Source organism: Protopterus annectens, chromosome 10.part0, assembly GCF_019279795.1.
Source record: "Protopterus annectens isolate FY-2018-M chromosome 10.part0, PAN1.0, whole genome shotgun sequence".
In the NCBI taxonomy this organism is placed as follows: Eukaryota; Metazoa; Chordata; order Ceratodontiformes; family Protopteridae; genus Protopterus; species Protopterus annectens.
This window is the reverse complement of record NC_056744.1, coordinates 1,314,095,693-1,314,116,936: the sequence shown is the minus strand read 5'-3', so window position 1 is coordinate 1,314,116,936 and position 21,244 is coordinate 1,314,095,693. Positions and strand designations below refer to the sequence as shown.

Genomic DNA, 21,244 nt, shown 5'->3' with positions numbered 1-21,244 from the left:
GGGGACTCCAGCTGTATACCTTCCCAGCACATCTGCTCTGTGGTGATCTGTGCCTGGCATACACGGCCATGTCCGACCTGGGTGACATGGGCATATTCCACCTCCTAGGCTCCAGGCAAACACGGGCACAGAAGCGACTGTCAGACACCTCACCACAAAGATGAGTGGGACGTGCTGGGGGAACAGGGTCAACTGCCAGAGACTCCCTACGACATGGAGAGGAGTGCCAGCCCATGTTAAGGAAAGGCCCTGACTGCCTTCGTCCAGGAGTAATCATGATGTGTGGATGTGTGAACATAGTTATGCGCCAGGCATCATCCGTGTGTCAGTGCTGGACGAGGGACTGGGGACTGATGCATGTGGCATCCCCATCCTAAGGGGTGTTAGCAGCCACACACAGTCATGCTAGGCCTACACATGTCGTAGGGCACATAGCCTGGTATGTACATGTGTGCCTATGTACCTATGTAGGGGTCCATGCCGGTTGCGGGTACCTGTACTATGCTGATGTTGCCAGACATGTCTGTGGGTACCCCACGACTACATGTGGGGAACTAATAACAGTGCTCCCAGTAGGCACATGCAAGTACACCATCATTGTCATATGGTTAACTGAACCAACATGGTGCTACACATGTAACCACCACGCATACTGTGTACACAGATCAATGAATGCTGCACCTGCCCTACGTGGTATGTCTGCTGCATGATGTCAGTGCACAACCCACATCACATACACACCTGTCACCAGCCATACACACACACCACAACATACACATCACGTACTATGCGGACACAGGTATCACATACACCTCTCACTATCTTGTCCACCCTGTGCATCAGAATATGTTTGCATAACCGTGCACCGATGGTATAGCTCACAGTTCTGCGGCAGAGACTTCATCATATGCACAGGGTGATATGTGTGCCACAGGCATGGGCTGTACCAATGGATGACATCATGTGTGTGTGTAAGGGCCTGTGCATTGACTGGGCATGACTGTGTAGATTGCATGTGGATGTGGTGGAGCCCTACAGTTGTGTTTGCTGTGTGTGGGTTTGTGTGTACACGGTTCAGTCATCTGTGATGCCTACACGGGGTATGCTTGACAGCCCCAGACTGTACAGTGCAGGTGTTACGGCTCACTGTGTCCGCCTGCGGCGACGTGACCCGCGCCTGCCTGGGGTCGCACGGGCACTACCGGGTGGAGGTACAGACTGTCCACTCTCCGATGACACATGACCGCTGGAAACGTGCCCACGCCGGGGCCATCCAGGGCCACGTCCACGTGGCCTGCTGTGTCCTGGTGTGGTTGGTGTAGTAGCAGCTGCACTGCTGCTGCTACCAGCACTGTGTGGGTGGGCATGGGAGGTGGCACGCACACGCTGACCTGCACCTGTTGGTGTTACTGGACCACACCCACGTGCCCTATGCCTCACCCCTACCATGTGTTCCAGCACAGACAGCTCACGCTCACGGATGGCCATGCCTCGGTTGAGGATCCCAGCCATCTCACCCAATCTCCTATCCAGAACATCGGCAAGATGCTGTTGGGCATTCGCCAATGACTGGATGTTGTCATTCAAGGAACGGATTGCAGACCTCTGCAGCCTCTGCCCTTTCTGGTTCTGCCGTTCAGCACATGCCTGTGCCGCCATTACAGTCTGCTGGTTATACCAGCTGCTGCACCCTGTACGGCAGGTGTATGTCTAGCGGTGCTCCCCCTACGAGCAGCACCTGCCACATGCCTGTGTGGCACTGCACCAGTCATTGCACTGGCAACATCGTGTGTAGCCACACCTTCTGCAGCCACCACACATTCCTGTTCGGTGCCAACAGACGCTGACTGACCGTCATCCATGGGCAATGGTGTTGGGGTATGTGTCGGCATCTGAACCGTGTGCAGGGATGAATGGGACGTAAGTGTGATGTTCTCCAATGGCACAGTGTCTGCCTGTGATGACCCTGCCTGTGCCTCATGCACATGGTCATCACCACTAGTATCTGTGTGGACACTAGCCTCAGATGGACCGCAGGAGGGGAACTCACCTACAGCACCTGTCAATACAAAGACATACCGTCCGTTACAATACAGACATGCACACACACACACACACACACACACACCATGCATGTGATATTGCAGGTGGCAAGCAGCATTCCCACAGCACAGACCAGTGAATGCAGACCAGACATTCATAGTGGCAGTATGCACACTGCCCTGGTGGGTACACTACAACAGGCAGGTGTCTTTTAGTAGGCATGCAGTTCACACATTCATGGTAGTTTGCATGCATCACCGTGATACACCGTGTGGCCACGGGCGAGTTGACAGTACACATGGCTGCCGACACTGTCATGTACACTGCAAACATGTGCGGTATCATGTGGACATGTGACAATGGTGTCCCACCACTTGCACCACATCACAACAGCTGTCACAGTGCAGTGTTATGTGTACAGTCTACAGATACAATGTATGGGTAACAGGGATGTCTGTGCAGGTGCGGTTGGTGTGAGCTGTATACATAGCTGTACAGTATGGAGTGCAGGCACTGTGCCACTGCACAGTAGCAGGACACAGGTATGTTTCTGTGTGATGCGTGACCTGGACGCATTACATTGCCATGTCTGAAAGTCAGTTCAGCTGCTCAGCAGCACATATATGGTGGACATTGGTGGCACCTGTAGTAGCTGTGGACAGGCATTCCATGTCACTGGTGTATCACATCGGATGTCCAGGGGGTCCACTACAGTGATGAGGCCACTATGTGTGTACAGGGTGCAACAGTGAATACCCACTGTGGATGTACTGTGTGGCAACATGCCTGTAGGTATCGGCCATGGCCTTGTCTGTCTGGGTCATTGACAATTGTGTGTGGTGGACATCGTGCACACGGCCCTGTGGTGGCCCATGTCACATACAACCATACTAGTCTAAGGTGTCACATTCCCTACGGATATGCAGACAGTGTGGATGTCTGCCATGTCGTGCATAGGTCATGTCATGGTGTGAAAATGTTGCAGACAGACATCCACGTGCATAGGTTCATAGGTTCATAGGTTCATAGGTTCATACTAGGCTATCTGCCCGAGGGCATTTATGCTAGTCTCAGGTTTTTGGCTTACGCCACCCCTTAGGTTTGGGGAACTATGCCCATTATTTTGCTGTGCCTCTGTCGAGCAGTGACACTGAGGTAATCCCTGGGGTATACTTGCGATCTCCCATCCATGGGACATGGTATGTGCCATGTCACAACGTGTGCACCCGATGCAGGGGCATAGGTCACATTGGTAACACCTGTGCTCTGGCCAGATCACAGCTCACTATGTGGTACTGTGTGCATACTGCAGAGGCATACCAATGCATACTACACATGCAGCCATTGTGGAACACCGACACCATTGTATGCATAGCTGACTGCACGTAACACACCAATAGGTTGTGTGGTGTCATGCCACTCTAACGGTTGTATCTACTGTACATGGGTGGTGTGTGTGTCGGGTGGTGCAACCTGTATACCGTGACTGGGGCACACACAGGTGTGCATGTCATGCCTGGACACATGGGGAATATCAATACACCGTATCATGCCTTTGACTAGCAACAGACTTACCTGCGACAGACCCTTGTCTTTGCGACACGCCAGACGTATCTGTAAAGGGATGACACAAAGGTATACACATTATCCATTACTATCGCCACAGTCAGCACTGTGCATGTCACATCATGCATCTGTGAGTTCGCATGTGCTATGCACATGTCTGGTAACACAACATAGCATACTGTAGTATGCATCTTGTGTGGCCATATAGCTGGCATGTGTTGCTATATTATGTGTTGTACTATGACACCCACTCCCACGTCGCTTATCATACAAACATGCAACACTGACTTACCAGGCAGCTCCGACCTCATAGTTTGCGAGACACCCACCTCCACGATGGACGCAAGAGTTTCTGCGTGTTGTTCCGTGGGTGTACCCAGACTGGCCAGGAGCTCCTCCGTGGCTGTGAGTGGGGGCTGGGTTGGTGGCCCACCACCTGTCCCACGTTGTTGTCTGGCGATTGCAGTGGCACGCTGTCTTGCATGCCGGATCAGGTCTGTGCAGTGCCTGCGGATCTGCTGGTAACTGCGGTTGTATCCGCCCAGGCTGTTCACCCTCCTGCACATCTCCTGCCACATCTCCTCTCGTTCCTGTGCCTGCTGTGGCGCATGACTGAATAGGATGTCGTGATTTGTATGGAGGTATGGTATAATCACCTCATCCTCCTGACGGATGAATGCGGGAAGCCGGGAACGTGGCATTATCTGTAAAACATAATGATGGTGGCAGGTCAAAGTTACACTGCTGTGCTGGCATACTGTTGGAAATACATTGCTATGACATGTACAACATCTGCACAGTAATCTGTGAAAGGCATCGTGGCAGTGACACAGCCGATGTGTTGGCTTCACACCATTGAGCAGTGGGTGTCACATCATATCTGTGTGCCACCCCATCACACTGTACACGCACCATGTAGATGTTAGCCTGCTGTGGACATGTGCACCTTGCAGCACCTGTGTCCATATCACTTGGCATAGGTCCCCATGTGATGTCGGTGCTACTGTTCACCTGGACGCTGTGTATATGTCAGTAAACATCACGTCTGTAGCCATTGTGAACGTCAGCAGTGGCACTGTACACATACACATGGACACCTGCACATGCATGTGTTGTGCCATGTACATCCACACAGCACTGTACGGGTGTTGGACAACTTGCCACAGCTCACCTGTGTTGAACATGTGATAGACATAGGGCAATGTGTAACCATGACACATTAGCAGGAAAGGCCATGCATAGCATGTACACACACACATTGTCCAGAGCAACACACAGCACCTGTAACACCACAGGGTGCATCACCGCCACATTACTGCTGTGTATGGTTGATAGTGAGAGTGCCTTTTGTCCATTGCACCATGTAGGACTGTGATAGCTCATGCAGCCTCTCTGGGCAGGGCTGCATGGTATGGCAGGGTATGCCACATACATGGTACTGGGTTGTGATCTACCTGGTGGTTGACGATATTGGCAGGGTGGCTGTCCATTCCATATGTCATTGCTATGTGTATATGGACATTCAACATGTCTATCACTATGGTGTGGACACTGGCCTCAAGCGAGGTATGCTGCACGCTGCTTGCTGAGGGTGTGTCAGGTGCATGCAGGTATCACACATCCATGCATACACTGTAACCCTGGCAGGTGCTATGTGCTGGGATATTGATCAACACAGTGCTGTATGTGGACACACACCGCTATCCCGTGCACATGGATGGTTGCCTGCACTGATGTGGGTACCACATATGTGTACATCCAGTGCTTGCTGCCACCCCCATGTCTGCTGCTGCACTACACACCGCCATCCCTCCCTCTGTGAATGTGGTGTTGGGCACAGCATAGGTATCCATGTATGGGGACAGGGATGTTCACATAGCAGGGTCACTGATGGTATCGTCGATCTGACCATACACGTATGACGCACCCCTCACACATACAACCCATTCATATTGTTGTTCACAACGGTGACACAGCTATACTGCTATGCTGAAGACATTCACAGCCATACATACACAGATGCATGCACGTCCATCTGTGGCATGGCCTGGACTATTGGTGTGGTTCGGCACATAACGTGTTTGACTGCAGCTGGCGCAGACCTACTGTGCACATGTCTACACGGTAAGCCTGTTGTACAGAAGGCATCTGTGATGTGCTGTGCACATATCATATCTGCACATTTGGTTGGTGTCCATCGGTCCACGGGCCAGTGGTGGGACACACAGGGATGTTGCTGAACATATATGCATGCAACCCTGTACAGCTGTAACGCTTAGCCTCTCAGATGCTCATGTGTCGTGGGCGTGAACACCGTACACGCACATGTGGTTGTCTGCCATCCGTGCCCATCTCCTCCTGTGGGTTGCTATCATCCCACACCCTCCTTGTATTGTATGTTCAGGCTATGCACCTATGTGGGGCTTGTGGGCATGCAATACGATACTGTATGCCTTTGCACCCATCACAGACAATGTCACACAGGTACACCGGCAGCCGTACACGTCACAGCTTGTTGTCGGCACATCACATGTGGTACACACATAACACATCTCCTGTGGGACATGGTCAATTACGGGCATGTCCAGCGGTCACATGCCACAGCTACCCCTACATGACGGCTATGCAGGACATGTGGCTGTACAGCTACTGTCACATGTACATGAGCAATGCCCCCCTACCTACATCACGTGGTACTACCTGTGGGGTAAAGCGCCTCTGCATCCATGCTATGGCCATAGATGACAATTGTACATCAATATGTGCAACATACCTCATTGGGGGTTGTCATGTGCACATGTTCCACGTGTCAACGCATTGTTTGTGTCTGTTGGGCGGTCATTTTTGTGCATGGTTTACATGGCTGCCATAGCATACTGTGTGTGATTCCAGGTACTTCATTGGGCTACCAGCATTGTACATTTCCACAGCACATTCCGGACATCATGTAGCCATCTTAGATGACAGTGGGAGGTGTTCTGCCATGTGCACATATGTCACACAGTACGAGGGTGACTGACACACATTGTCAGGACTGGGTTCTGACTGCTGTGGATGTGTGTAATGGTGTTGACAACCATGACTGTGCCAGATTGTGTCATCTGGATGTGTAACATTCACAACACACACCTACCTTCACATAGCAGCACATCGTCCACGACAATGGACATTCCTGCATGAACACTGTGTGCAGTATGGCTGTATGACCACTGCATGTACCACTGGTAGCCACCAGCATGGCTGCCTACAACAGCAGTGTGTATCCTGTGCAAACATGGGTTACACCTGTCACAACGCACCTGTGTCAGATGGCCCTGTAGTAGGTGACAGTGCAGTGCCACACATCATGTAACAGTATACATCGTGCACCAGTATGTTGCGGACATGTGAACGGCTGTGCTACTCAACATATGCACGCATGACACATCACCTGGTACACCGTGTCTGCCTTGCCACCTGCTATTGTGACCACCCTGTGATGACATTGTACGGGCCACATGGACTGGGACATGTGATGGCTCAATGGTGAATTAACCCTCCGGGTGTGTGTCTAGCCAGGTGTCCAGTAGCCAGTGGTCTGCACACAGGGATACTGTACATTGGCCTACTCTGTCACTGGGACTGTTGACTATGGTCATACTGTACTTATGCAGGCATGTGGTGTTTGTCCAGTCTGACAGTCGTGTTCAACCACACTACCGTGGCACACATGACCTGCAGACATCTGCCTAAGGTGTGCAGCCCACATGTACATCTTCACATGCTATGCTGCCTGTGCAGCAGTGTCACATGTCTGTCTCTGGCAGGGCTGTCAGAGGCAGGCACAGCATGCAGTGATGTGTGACAATGCTTACACCCTCCACTGTGCTGTACACAAGCACTGCACACACAGTACGGCACGCATGTCATTTATCTGCAGTGCCTGGGACCTGCCTCCATGCCCTACACAGCACACCTGCGAGTCCAGATTGTACACAGATCATACCTCCCAGGCACATACCTGGACTGCAACACACACGGGTGGGTGGTTCCCACACCACACAGTGATTTACACACATACTGTATATTCCCGAGACACATTGCATCATAGGTAATCCATGTTCAGATACCCATGTTCGTGAACGCTACACACATTGTGACACGCAACGGTGAATACACTGTACACCACAGGTTACATGCTGGCCGTGTTGACATACTGTACATTGCACCTGGGACAGTTGCTACTGCCATGTACTGACAGCAACACGCACTTCCCTAGTATGGACTCCCATGTACCCACACATGCTTGGCCATGCAGTACGCATAGCTGGGTGACACATTACACGACACATACCATACCTACACTACCCTCGGCATGCACCATACCTCCATGTGTCTGTGTGCTATACCTACAGACATCCCCCCTCTGTTTGCTGAACATCCATGCTTCTCAGCCCTGCTAGCCACGCCCTAGACACACGACCATCGCAGCATGCATAGTACATACGCTCTACAGCCGGTACTACCAACATCCACTGACAGAGGTAGTTGATGGCATGGCACCCCGTACGATGGACAGTATACGTGACTATGCCAACACATATCACAGTGCACTTCCGCTACATTTACGCACTGGTAGGGACCATGCTATTCCACACAGAGACATGGTGGTACTGGCCTTTTCACAGACTCCACAGTGGTATTCCTGTTCCATGCACATGTGCTGTATGGGCACATGTGCAGGCTGTTGCATGGTAGTTATGTTCACATGTGTGTGGTGCATCACTTGACAGTCATGGTGGGTCCTCATGGTGCATCACATACTCCACAGCTAGCTACCTACACATGACTGCCATACATTGCAGTGTGGGCCCTCACGCAGTGTGGTGGTATGTCTCTGCTGTTTGGCTACATCCACATTCAATGCAGCATACAACACTCATGCAGGCATTGCCAACACAGATGTTGCTGGCATCGTGCCTGCCAATGGGTTACCTACCGACAATACACACTCTCACTCACTACAGGGTTCCAATCCATGGCTGGACATTGTATTAACCCTGTGGACACATACATGGTACTGCCATGCACACGTTATGTCCTAGGACACGGCCCCAATGTCACCTCCGATCTCCGTAGTTGTTGTATCCCGCCAACCTGGCTGTTATATGTCTCTGCAGCAGCACACTGCATTGACTGCTAGCCCGTTCATGGACGTTGTGTACCCTGACCACCACACTACCACATCTATCACACTACACATGGGTGGTACTGCATTGCATGTATGGGGCTGCATTTGTACACCCATGACTGGGCCATTCAGTATGGCACTGGGCCACATCCTCACATACATGCTCCACACACTCATTGACGACCTCCATGCCTTTACTGGCACCCTTGTTGGGCTTCTGTGTGCCACAGCACACCACATCCACATGCTGGCCACCTGTCATACCATTGCATGGGTGGTTGGTGTGGTACAGAGGGTGACAAATCAGACATTATCCGCTCTTTGCCCTTCAGCGCCGTTCCACATTATGGTATTGCCAATGTCCGCATCCAGCATCACATCGTACCCTATGTCTCAGGATGTTACGCCATGTGACTCCTGTACAGGTCACACAGTGGTGCAGGCATATCATGCTAACTACAACATGTTAGGTACATGTGACATTGCACAGTCCTCAGTCATGTGGCCCCTCATGCTCACTATTTGCTTACATACACTACATGCTGTCACAGAGTACTGTCCATGCCTACATATACCACATCTACATACCTGGCAGCATTCTAGCTCAACCTACTCATACTGCTAACAACCATACAGGTGTCAGTGTGGCAGATATATCATGTAGATGTCATTGCATCAGTTACATCACACATAGTGCATACACATCACCTTTGCATAGTGACAGTCATGCACTGTGTATCACATGGATACTGTCCCTATACATGCATATCACATTGTACATGGTTGCTGTACACACACATGCCCCACATGGTGCTGTGGTTGCCATATTCCACTATGGCGTGGGTACACATGTGCAAGACCACACATTTCTGGACTGTATGTCTAGCTGATACATTGGGTGCACTTGTACCTGTGCCATACACACATGTACATGCAGGCAGTGTTACAATAACACATGTGTGGTGTACCTTACACAATGGATACAACTTTACATGTCACAGTATAGTCATGCCGTGATGTCTACCCGGCTCAGACAGTTTACATATGCAAATGACAGCCGTGAAACACATCTGTACTCACCTGCATACCACTAACACAGGGGTGTCATCTACTCTGCCATGGGCCATGTTCTCCACATTACTGATGCATGTAGTACTCCTACATGGCGTTTGCAGTGGGCAGGGTGAATGGAGCACTCCTGCATGTGTGCACACATGCCACATTGCTCAGCCTGGGTGTCTGTGTGACCTCCGCAGACTGGACACACACCGTGCTGTGGGACATAGGTCCTGTGCACATCCCACAGGGACACACTGTGTCACTGGTCATGTGATAGCTCCCTTGCTGGTAGGGTGACACAGACCCATGGTACCACCACAGCGGAAGTACTGTATAGACATACAGTTGACATCCACCTCTGCTGTTCAGTGGACACTACCGTGGGGGGGGGTGACACTACTGTGTACATTGCACATGTGTTTACACACGGCCCTGCCGGACATCATTGTTGCACACATTGCACCTGCTACAGAACGTTTGGACACGGTTACTTGCTGTTCCCTCCATTTCGGGTACCTATTCTGCTACTACTCTGTCCCATATGTGCAGGCCATACATATCCTGTTTATGTACATAACATTAGGCCATCCCTCCATCATGCATGCTATGCCTGTGATACTGTATATGATTTCTGAACATATCCATCATGACAGCTTTGCATTACACATAATTGACATAGTCACCCCTACTGCGAGGCATACGTGCACGTCGTGTGCACATTCCGTATGACATCGGTATATGCCCATACACATGTGTGCTGTGACACTATACATACATGTCCTATCCCCTGCTGTGGCACTTCATTGTTGGATATCCACTGCCAGCATCAGCGTGGGTGGTGGCATTGTTCTGTGTTTGAAATCCCTATGGCGGACCTTGGGTTATCCCGGCTGTGTACATGTTGTCCCACTGCTGTGCACACGTTGTCCACAGTTGTTGGTATGCTCCGCGGCTTAGCATTACATAACCACCTTTCACCACTCTCTGCCTGATGGACAGGTATCTTTACTTACACACACCATTCACATACAGTGCAGATTCGTCATACGTATCATGCGTTACACACCAGTACATCTTGTGGGTTCGACATACCTTTCTGGCCTTTGGTTCTGTATTCGTCACTACTTGCTTGATACTCCTTGTTTTGTCTTCACTATTTGTTCGGTATGAACATACGGTTTGAATATCCAGGGAGTCTTCCTTATATTCGTCGTTACCTGAGGCATGTGGGTTCATCACGCCAATAGCTGTTCCTCGGTGTGTACTTATGTGCATATCACCGGTGCTCCTCCTCCATTCGTACGTTTCGCGTCGGAACTAGGCCATGGTTCATTCCTCGTGTGGGCGTTGGTTATTTGCAATACCTTAGTGGAGATGGTATGTATTGTATCATGTTTGTGTGACTGCATCCGCTATGTGTGGTGTCAGGTACATTTCGCTGTGGTGTTAGCCGTGGATTGTGTGTGTTGGGTATGGTATTTTGTTCGACATGTGGGTGTCCGTGTCCTGGCGGCGTCTGTCGATGGCGTTGTGCATTCAGATGTGTAACATAGCTGTTATATTCCTGTACACAACGGATGCAGGGATGCATCAGCTGCTGCTAGTGTTTCCCAGCGGCTTGTTGCGGGTATGCCGCTGTCATTGACTGCCTGTATGTTTTGCTACGGTTTGGCTGGTATCCCTTTGATATGTGCGATGGGGTATATCTGCGGATGTGGGTGACGGTGCGGTGTGTGGGTCTTGCATTTATACATACGATATGCTTGTGTGTGTGCTCCATCCCTGCTTGGGGAGCTGCAGGTTACCTGTCTGTTGTTCTGGGACTGTTTGTTTTGTTGATGTCGTGTGGTGTCGGTATCGCCTGCATGTGTGCTTCCTGCACGTATTCCTCCTTCACATCGGTTATATATCTGCGGTTGTTCGTACGTGCCTACTATCCATTGGCATTTTGTCACTGATAGTTACGGTGATTGTGGTCCTGTACTTGGGACGGCCTGTATGCTACCGGTTGCCTCCTATTCGTGTGGCGCTTGCTTACTTAACAGTCGTGGAACACACAGCGGTATTTACGGGACGGTAGGTGGCCACGATCGGTGCCGGGATAGCACATGTGTATTTTCGCCATACATGCCTGATGCTGTGTAACGTTGCTGACGTATCGTGTTGAGTCTACCATATGGCCGCCATACTTACGGTCATGGTTTGTACATGCGTCCTTTGCATCTCCTGTTGGCTATGGTCCTGTGGTACATTCTGGGACATTTCCGCTTTGCATCGTTTTACGTCGCCACGCGCCTAGCCACTGAGGAGCTGTCACTACTACTTTGTGGGTACTGCTGTACATACGCCTATGGTTCCTGTACTGTATGCCTACGCATGTTATTCCTCTCCGCCTGTGACATGTCACCTACATACACATTTTACAGTGGCACACACATTACACACACACAGCGGAACACACGACAACCTCACCTCACACATACACATATTGCCGCCATAGCTCTCAACCTTCCATTTCCAAAATGAGGAACGCACACCTTCATAATGTGGAATAAATGGGCAAAATGTGGAACACATACTAATAGCTTACTAACAACTTCATCTAAGAAGGTCATAGGATGGTTAAAATATGCTGATTTACTTATAAAGAAGAACCTTTAATGAATTAATATGATTAATTTCTATTTACCAGGATTTCATTTAAATAAATTCCTAACAATGAATGTGTGACAGACTATTTCAATGTGGAACTTTGAGGAACTTCGAGGAACATGAACTGTTTTAGACCCCAAATGAGGTACGTTCCTCATAATGACGTACACTTGAGAGGTATGATTACCGCTTTCGCACCGACGGTTGCACACAGTACCTACGTTGACCGCATCGCCGGCAGCGGTGTGTACCTCCGCATCCATATCCTATGAATATGACACGCACATATCCCGTTACTGTACCGTGGCCTGGCGATCATCCCGACCCGCGGATATGCATTGATGCAGGTTGACATTTCCATGGCTGGCGTTCCCTGCTCTGCCCACCCTCCCGGATGATCGGGTTGTCGTTCACTATGTTTACTATGTGGAGATTTCTCGTCTTACTTCTCTGTTAACTTGCATCCCTGTGATTCCATATTTACCTGTTGTACCTTATATCTGTGTATGTGTACATATATTTCTACGTGTGTGATGATATCTATCTCCGTATCTGTGTATGCACATAAGTACATATGTGGTCAACTTGCGCCGAAAGTTGCAGCATACGGCTACGCCGTCTGCTGTAGGACCGGCGTGCGGTTGAGGTGTTGGCGTTCCATGCTCCACTGGCTATTGGGTGTGCAGTGTTTGGGTGGTGCCTATGTTGGAGTCACACATACGTCTGCCCGTACGGTACACATTACGGGCAGACATGTTTGTGTGGCGTCCATTTCACTGTGTGTGCAGGTAGGGAGGTGTCAGTCCATGGGGCCTACGCTGTCAGAGTATGTGCTATACGTTCCCTCTTTGCCAAGGCATAGGCATATTGGGTACACCTCCGTCTACCTACTGGGGCTGGCACAGTGTGTTCATGGCGCTGAACGCCCTGTGCCTGTGCTTGCCTTGGCAGTTGTGGCGGGCTTGGTGGCCCTACACCATTATGTCCCTGCAGCAGCTGTTTCCGCAGAATCATATTGTGTAGCATACAACATACTATGAATATGTGGGCACATGTGCCTGGAGAGTACTGCAAGGCTCCACCGGATGTATCCAAGCACCGGAACCGTGATTTCAACATCCCAAACACACGCTCTATGATTATTCTGGTTTGTGCGTGTGCCTCATTATGGCGTTCTTGCATGTGTGTGTGTGCATTTCTGATGGGTGTCATCATCCACGGCTCCAGTGCATAGCCAGCATCCCCCACAAGGTGACCTTGTGTGATGTCTCCCCTGGCGAATACCTGATACAGCTGTGAGGCATGCCAGATATGGGAGTCGTGGTAGCTTCCAGGGCTGCCAGCACACACATCCATGATAATGCCCTGCGCATTGCACACGACCTGGCAATTGATGGAGGGGTATCCCTTGCGGTTTATGTAGCGTCTACCCTGCTCCCCGGGCGGTGACTTGATTTCTATGTGCGTACAGTCTATCGCACCCAGTACCTCCGGGTATTGTGCCACACGGTGGAAGTGGCGCATATTGCTAGCCAACTCCTCCTGAGATCTGGGGAAGTTTATATACTCATGGGCATGTCGTAACATGGCATCCAGGAACTGGTGTAGTGCCCTGGATGCTGATGCCTGTGAGATGCCCATTATATCCCCGGTTGGCCTTTGAAAGGTACCTGTAGTCAGTATTCGCAAGCTCACACATACCTTTGTGTCCACTGGGATGGGCTCCCTTCTGTTGTCTCTTGTTCTCAGGCGTGGCCGGCACAGCTCCACTATTTGCTGTAACGTGTCCCTGTCCACCCTGTAGCGCTCTACTATCTCCAGGTCTTGCAGCCCCTGGTAGGTCACCCTTGGTCTGAACACTCTCCTTCTCCTATGAGGCCTACGGTAGTTGTCGGCACCCTCCTTCGCAACTCCGTCTGTCTCTGACACATACCGATGCATCACGGCCACGGCGGCACCCAACATATACATATTAAAAGTTCCCCGTGTGTTTACACCCTACGGTGCGGCGTTTGGGAAATCGCACTGTGTGTTGTGTGCATTCACACTTTATACTGTTGTGCTGTCTACCCGGTGATGTCATTGGGTGTGTCTGTGCAGCCGTATCTGTGGATTATCTTCCGTGTTTTACCGTTGCAACTGCAACGCTATTGCCTTTAGTGTTACATTACACTTGCCTGCATTGGCTTAGCTTTGCATCTTACATTACTGTTTCTGCACGTTGCACCTACTATTGCCTGCAGTGCATCCTGCAGGCACATGGCATATGATGCATTTTGTCTGCCGCCATTATGCTACCTCTGTACTTGGCTGTGCTATTTCGGTTCTTTGCTCTTTGCATTTCTACTACATCCCCTGCTATCTTTGCATTCCTATGCCTCCCCTTTCCCGTTTTGCGGGAGTCTGCATGCAGAGTTGTCAGCTGCCGCCGTTTGCCCTTCCTGGATTGATTGGTGTTGATTGCTCATTATGGCTCCAATTACACTGCTTCCGCATTTCCTCATATTCTCCGCATTACCTTCCTATATCCGTGGTTGTTGACGGGGAGGCCGTCACATGACTGGGTTGGGGAACGTAGTCATCCTCGTGCACATGCATCTGTGCGTGCATTATTTACTCTCAGCGCATCTATTTCCTCACACGCTGGTCCTGCTGCTGTGATGTGCATTGTACAGCCCATGTTTGCTGGCCTCCAATGTGCTTCCTCCTACAGTGGCACACCCCTCTGCGATTGACATGTATTCCGTGTAGGCCACTCCTCGGTATACTACCGCTCGCCGTTGCTCCATCCTTACACGGCGGTTTGCCGATTCACTATTATCTGCCTCATTTGCATGGCATTGACTGCTAATACATGGTTACGGCGCGAACACTGCCGCCACTCCTTGACAACCCTTGCGCTGGGGTTGAGGCTTTCCATACATACTATGGTGTGTGGTGGCTGTGCAGCTGATGTGTATTATACTGCTCTTTTAGGACATTGTCATATTATTTCATTGTTTTGCACCTTCTGTGCACATATCCGGGGGTTCTGCTGTGGTTTCTGCGTACATAACATTTATGTCATTATTTACATTTTGTGCATGTTTTCTTTGGACATTCTCGGTGCCTTTCGCCATTGGCATATTGCACCTGTATGATACCTGACGTTGACAGCCTTCCATTACTCCTTGGTCATGTTTGGGTAAATGTAAACCGTTTTTCTTGGTTTACATTGCCGTGCCTTTACGCTACGCCTGCGCCACTTCGTGGATCGCTATTTGCCTTCATTTTCATGGTGCAATACCGCACACAGTGTGTTTAGCATACCTATGCCGGGGGCGGCGCAGGTCCGTCGCATGCCGGTAGTGCACGTGGGATTGGTTCATACCTGAATCGCTCGGTGGCCATATTTGGCTTTATAACGCCAACGCTATGCGGGCGCCTGGCGCAAGGTTCATGAATCCCGGGGACTGTTCAACTGCTTAAACAACAAGCATCCCAAACAAACCATTCATTCCAAATTAAAAAGAAAAAAAAGAAAAAAAGAAAAAAACTGAAACAGAAACTTTACCATACTAGACCCAATGATGAGCAGTACAAGGTTCCCCTACCTCCAACCACTTTTGAGTCAACCAACCTCCATGGAAAAGACAACTTAAGCATAAGCATTGCAACTTAGGTATCAGAGATATAAACTAGGAATATGAATGTACAAATAAAGTGCTATTGTCTAACCTGTGTTTCCTTCCCCACCCCTTAAAGAAATACATTATACTAATAATGAATTTTAGTTTTATAACTCGACAATGATAAATAGTGTAAGAGCATTTCTGTAAATAGTAAAAAAATGTAATATAAAGTTCTACTTATTAGACTTGTACAAGTTTACGAGACCTGTGTACCTCTAAATACCAAAGCAAGATTTTTATTAATGATATTGTAAACATATTCTTATTTACTAATTACCAAAAGCTATTTAAATATATGTATTTTAGCTTATATCTAATTTTATTAAATATACTTTTAATTAAGTTAGAAAATGAGAAAGAAAGATAGTGAATAAAGTGAAAAGTAATTACCTTGATGTAGAATTCACCTAAGCCTCCTTTGAATATAAACTTGCTAGAAAAGAAACATTAAGGTTAATGACCAAATAATACTTTAAACTAAACTACCCAAAATGAGTGCAGCGAGCCAAAAACAGGAAACCCAAAGATTAGATCCACTCAGTTTATTGTCAACAGTACCAAAGCATTGACAATAAACTGAGTGGATCTAATCTTTGGGTTTCCTGTTTTTGGCTCGCTGCACTCATTTTGGGTTTCTTGGTACATTTGGAGTGCTTTCACCTGATTTTTAAACTAAACTAGTTATTAGAATATAAATAAAAAGTCATTATTTGTTTTCAAAAATGACATGGCATTATCCATCTTTTCATAGATTTTAATTTCATCTGATAGAAATATTTTAAGTCTGGCTGGAAAAATCTGTGTTTTCTTTAATTCTTTTATCAAACGTAAAAAGGTCTTCATCTTGGTCATCATTGTAGAAGAATAATCATTGTCAAAATTTATTATTTTATCATCCAACCTGATGGGAAATTTTGTCCAGGCTGTTTTTAGAATTATTTTTTTATCTTGTGAAGAAAAAAAAATATAATAGTAGATCTCAGAGGTGAATTACTCTTGAGTAAAGAGTGTGGAACAACCAGACACATGTGCACTGTCTTACTCAATTATGACATAGCTTCAGGTAAATCAAGAATTTTAAGGAGCCAGGATTTTAAGAAGTTTGTCGTACTACCTCCTTCTCTTTTCTCAGGCAAACCAAAGATACAAGTATTGTTTCTTCGAGACCTGTTTTCCAAGTTGTCTATTTAAGTATTATATTCTGTCTCAATAAATATTCCATGTTACTTTCTTCTTCAGTTAATCTCCCTTCCATGTCATTTAATGCTTCTTTAATCCCAGATATTTGTGATTCCTGATTGTTAAGATACTCTTGTATTTGCTCCATTTGTTTTGAACACTTTTCTTTAAAGTTGTCAAGCTTATTGTCTATTTTGTCTAGTTTCAATGAAAGCTCTTGAATGTTGGATAAAACAGTGTAAAGGTCTTTTATCTAGGATGAGTCCTGAGAGCTTATTTTTGCGTGGCTCATTCTATATAATGAGTGGAGAAGTATTCTAGTCAAAAGTTTGACAGGAAAATAATGGTATATATAAATAATTTTTAGATGATATCCTTCAAAACTACTTCAAGTAGTTGTTTTAGTTAAATAAATCAAATAAGATAACTTAGAAATATAATTTCCTGTCAGAAATGTAGTAAAATAGCAGAGCAGGAAAAATCTGCTGCAAGCCTGTCAGCATCCTGGCCATGACCCCCAATGTCACACTCTTCTGACTGACTATCTTCTGGATTTTCTCTATCATAATAGTGCTCAGGTAAGGATTTTTGAACTCCAGGACAAACTGCCTTGAGTAAAATTCTGAGTAATGTTTATGTACTTGTAGTACTTCCTTAGATGAACAAAAATGCGTAACATTTTGTTTCTTTTTCCTGAAAGAAGACCAAGTGAGGGAAGGTTCTTTATCCTGGTAAAGAGGTCTCTTTTCCCCTTGTATCCTGATAAAAATCTTCCAGAGCATCTCCCTGACTTAAAAAGAAAGATGGTTCTCCATGCCCTTATTGAACATTGGAACAGCCGCTAAGGATGTGTCTGCCCAACATTTCTTTATGGCAAAAGAAGCATCACCAGTGGAACTCAGACCATCTGAGGCACTGACTGACCCTGCAGGGACTCATGTTTCATACACACACATATATATATATATATATATATATATATATATATATATATATATATATATATTTTTTTTTTTTTATTTATTGCAAGTACAGCAGGAGAAGCACAGCAAGACAAGGGTGAGTATCCATGCTGCACCAAAAGGCTACTACAGAAGTGCAGAATTCAAACATGTAATGTGTTGGTACATTCTTACACAACTATGCTTTCTCACTATTTATTAATTATATTTTTATTATGTCACCTCTGTAAAATTATCCCCTATTCATAAACGATCTAGTCTTGTAGAACTCTAATAATTGCAGTGATGACAAACATAATTATATCACAAAACAACTGTCATAAATGATACATTAACATAATTAAGACAAATTATTCACATCAAGAAAATAAAATTCATGCTTCTAAGTACCAGTAAAAAATATGCGCCCAGGTAACTAACCTATCCATCATATCCTATCAATATAATTAAATTTTTTTTTTAATTTAAACATGTAGGTATATGAATCAAATCTTCATTCACCATTACATTCCACATGAACAAAATCATATGTAATTTCTAAGCTAAAATGACAATGCTTGACCAACTGCAATATGATTTACCTGGGGGCATACATTTTAAGTCAAACCTGCTATTACCAATATAATTAATTACTCTATCAGTAGATACAGACCCTCCTTGAATAACATTATGTAACTCTAATTATGCCTAGATAACATAATAAGGATATGTTAATATCTCACTCAAACTTCAGCATTACTGCAACTCATTATTCCCAGCAAAAATGTTGTATATCCTGTTACAAACCCCAGTTTAAGCTTTCCAACATCATTATGTGACTTGTCACCCCTCATAGCTATACATACTCTCAATATTCAGTGTAGATCAGTAAGAATCTGTACCCTATCCAAAAACTCTCTTTTGCCCTCATAACCATCTATACTGCAAAGATCTATTCTTCTCCATTGCAAATCCAAAGTTGTGGAGCTCATTGCCAACTCACATCTCAGGCTCTCAACATTTCTGATATTTCTCAGGGCATTAAGTACCCATTTCATTAAACTGTAGTATGGCCAGGATTTTTAAAATTATTTGCCAGAACGTAACCCTCCTCCAACACAAATATAGGCTGTTCCACCCAAAAAAGCTTTTTGAATTGACAACTTTACACACAAAAAAACACATTTAATTAGCCAGGCATTTTAAACCAGAAGTGCCATTTAAAAAACATCTAGCCGTAAAGCTTAAAGAAAGTCTTAAAAATGTTTAAATTATAGTATACCTCTTTGCACAAAATAAATAATATTTAACAGGCATATGCTATGGTTTATATAACATGGGTTTGGCTGCACCCATGCACTAAATTCTATACCTGTATCTGTTTTATTAACATTTTTTTTCCACATCAAGAATCTTCCTCTAGCAAATTCAATCCTTGATGACTATTTTAAACCTGAGGGTTCCCAGTTTATTTGCAATTCAGAAAATGCTATGATCTTATGATGCAGATGTGTATCGTTATGTAACTGTCTTATAAATGCTTATGATCATATTGTTCAGGTCTGTGTTATGCTATATTATGACTCAACACTCTTTTATTCTTTAGCTGTAAAACGTTTGTAGCTGAAAATGAACCTTAGTAGCCCAATCTATTAACCCAGCAGAAAAATAAAATTAGATAAATGAATGTGATGATAGTAGTGGCCAACCTAAATCAATAATGGATTCAAATATATGTGTGTAATGCCAGCATAATCAGATCATCAGTGTTTCCATTTGTTATGGCAAGGCACCTGCCCCTATTATAGACTAAAATATTTTAATTAATTTGTATATTCATTAAAATGCTTATTTATAGACTAGGGGCCAGTACAGGATGGCTATTAAAGGAACTGAGGAGGAATATTGGCCCCAATATGGCACATCAGAGACCTTTAAGAATATACCATACCATTCAGTTTATTCAAGGAAACATCCTATAAAATGTAAAGCTAGAAATATCTGTTTACAAAAGCTGTCTACAAAGGGAATTTAATGGTTATACACAATAGTATGAAATCCAACATTTTCACCTTTTCAAACATTAATGGTTTTATTTTCTTTTTTAACTGTTTACATTTGATCTAGTATCTGAATTCATTTGTTGTAAAACTTTGTTCATTTATGCGGCGAAGTTAGGCCATAATGTTAAATTCACTTATTCAAAGTTTATGTATTCTGTTGACTTCAGTGAGGCATTATTTCTTTGCACAGATGTGCATTTTTTCATACCTTGGCAATGCATTTCTTTGCTGTTGCTGATCGGTCCCAAATGAAGGGATGTTGACTATTAATACATTACATAGTCTATTTTAAAACTAATGTGTACATACTGTAAGTATAATTACATTTCTCTTAAGTTCACTACTACTGCTATACTAAATTTATAGGGTCCCTATCAGCATCTCGAATGCTGACAATATCGAATTTTATATTGTAGCATCAAGAATGCCTAAAGGGCAGAACGTCGAACGGGTAAACAGAAATCTCCATAAGGGGAGATTTCCATTTACCTCAATGTAGTGCGGTCTCGGAGTTGGTATATTTAAGTAGCGGGGGAATGGAGATTTCCGTTTACCTCAATGTAGTGCGGTCTCGGAGTTGGTATATTTAAGTAGCAGGGGTGTGGGGGTGCAGGGGGATTGCCCCCCTGCCTTCACCCTTTAGTTTTTTGGGGGGGGTTATTTTTTTATCGGCGTTCATAGGTTCATACTAGGCTATCTGCCCTAGGGCATTTATAAGCCTAGCCAGAGTGTGTTTGGCTTTCGCCATCCATTTTAAATTAATTTTGCTATGCCCTTTTTCGAGGTTAGTATACTGTGCCTCTGTTTAACAGTGACACAGAAGTGATACCCGGGGTAAACCTACGATCTCCCATCCACTCATCAGGATTCCTCTTGAAGAGAGTCAGTGAGGGACTCTGC

General features: G+C 46.3%; 1 protein-coding gene across 2 annotated transcripts in view; it reads left to right on the top strand.

The window, feature by feature from the left end:
* Positions 1–21,244, top strand: part of LOC122813586 (pancreatic alpha-amylase-like) — an 883,322-nt gene that overhangs the window by 703,719 nt on the left and 158,359 nt on the right. The window lies entirely within an intron of this gene.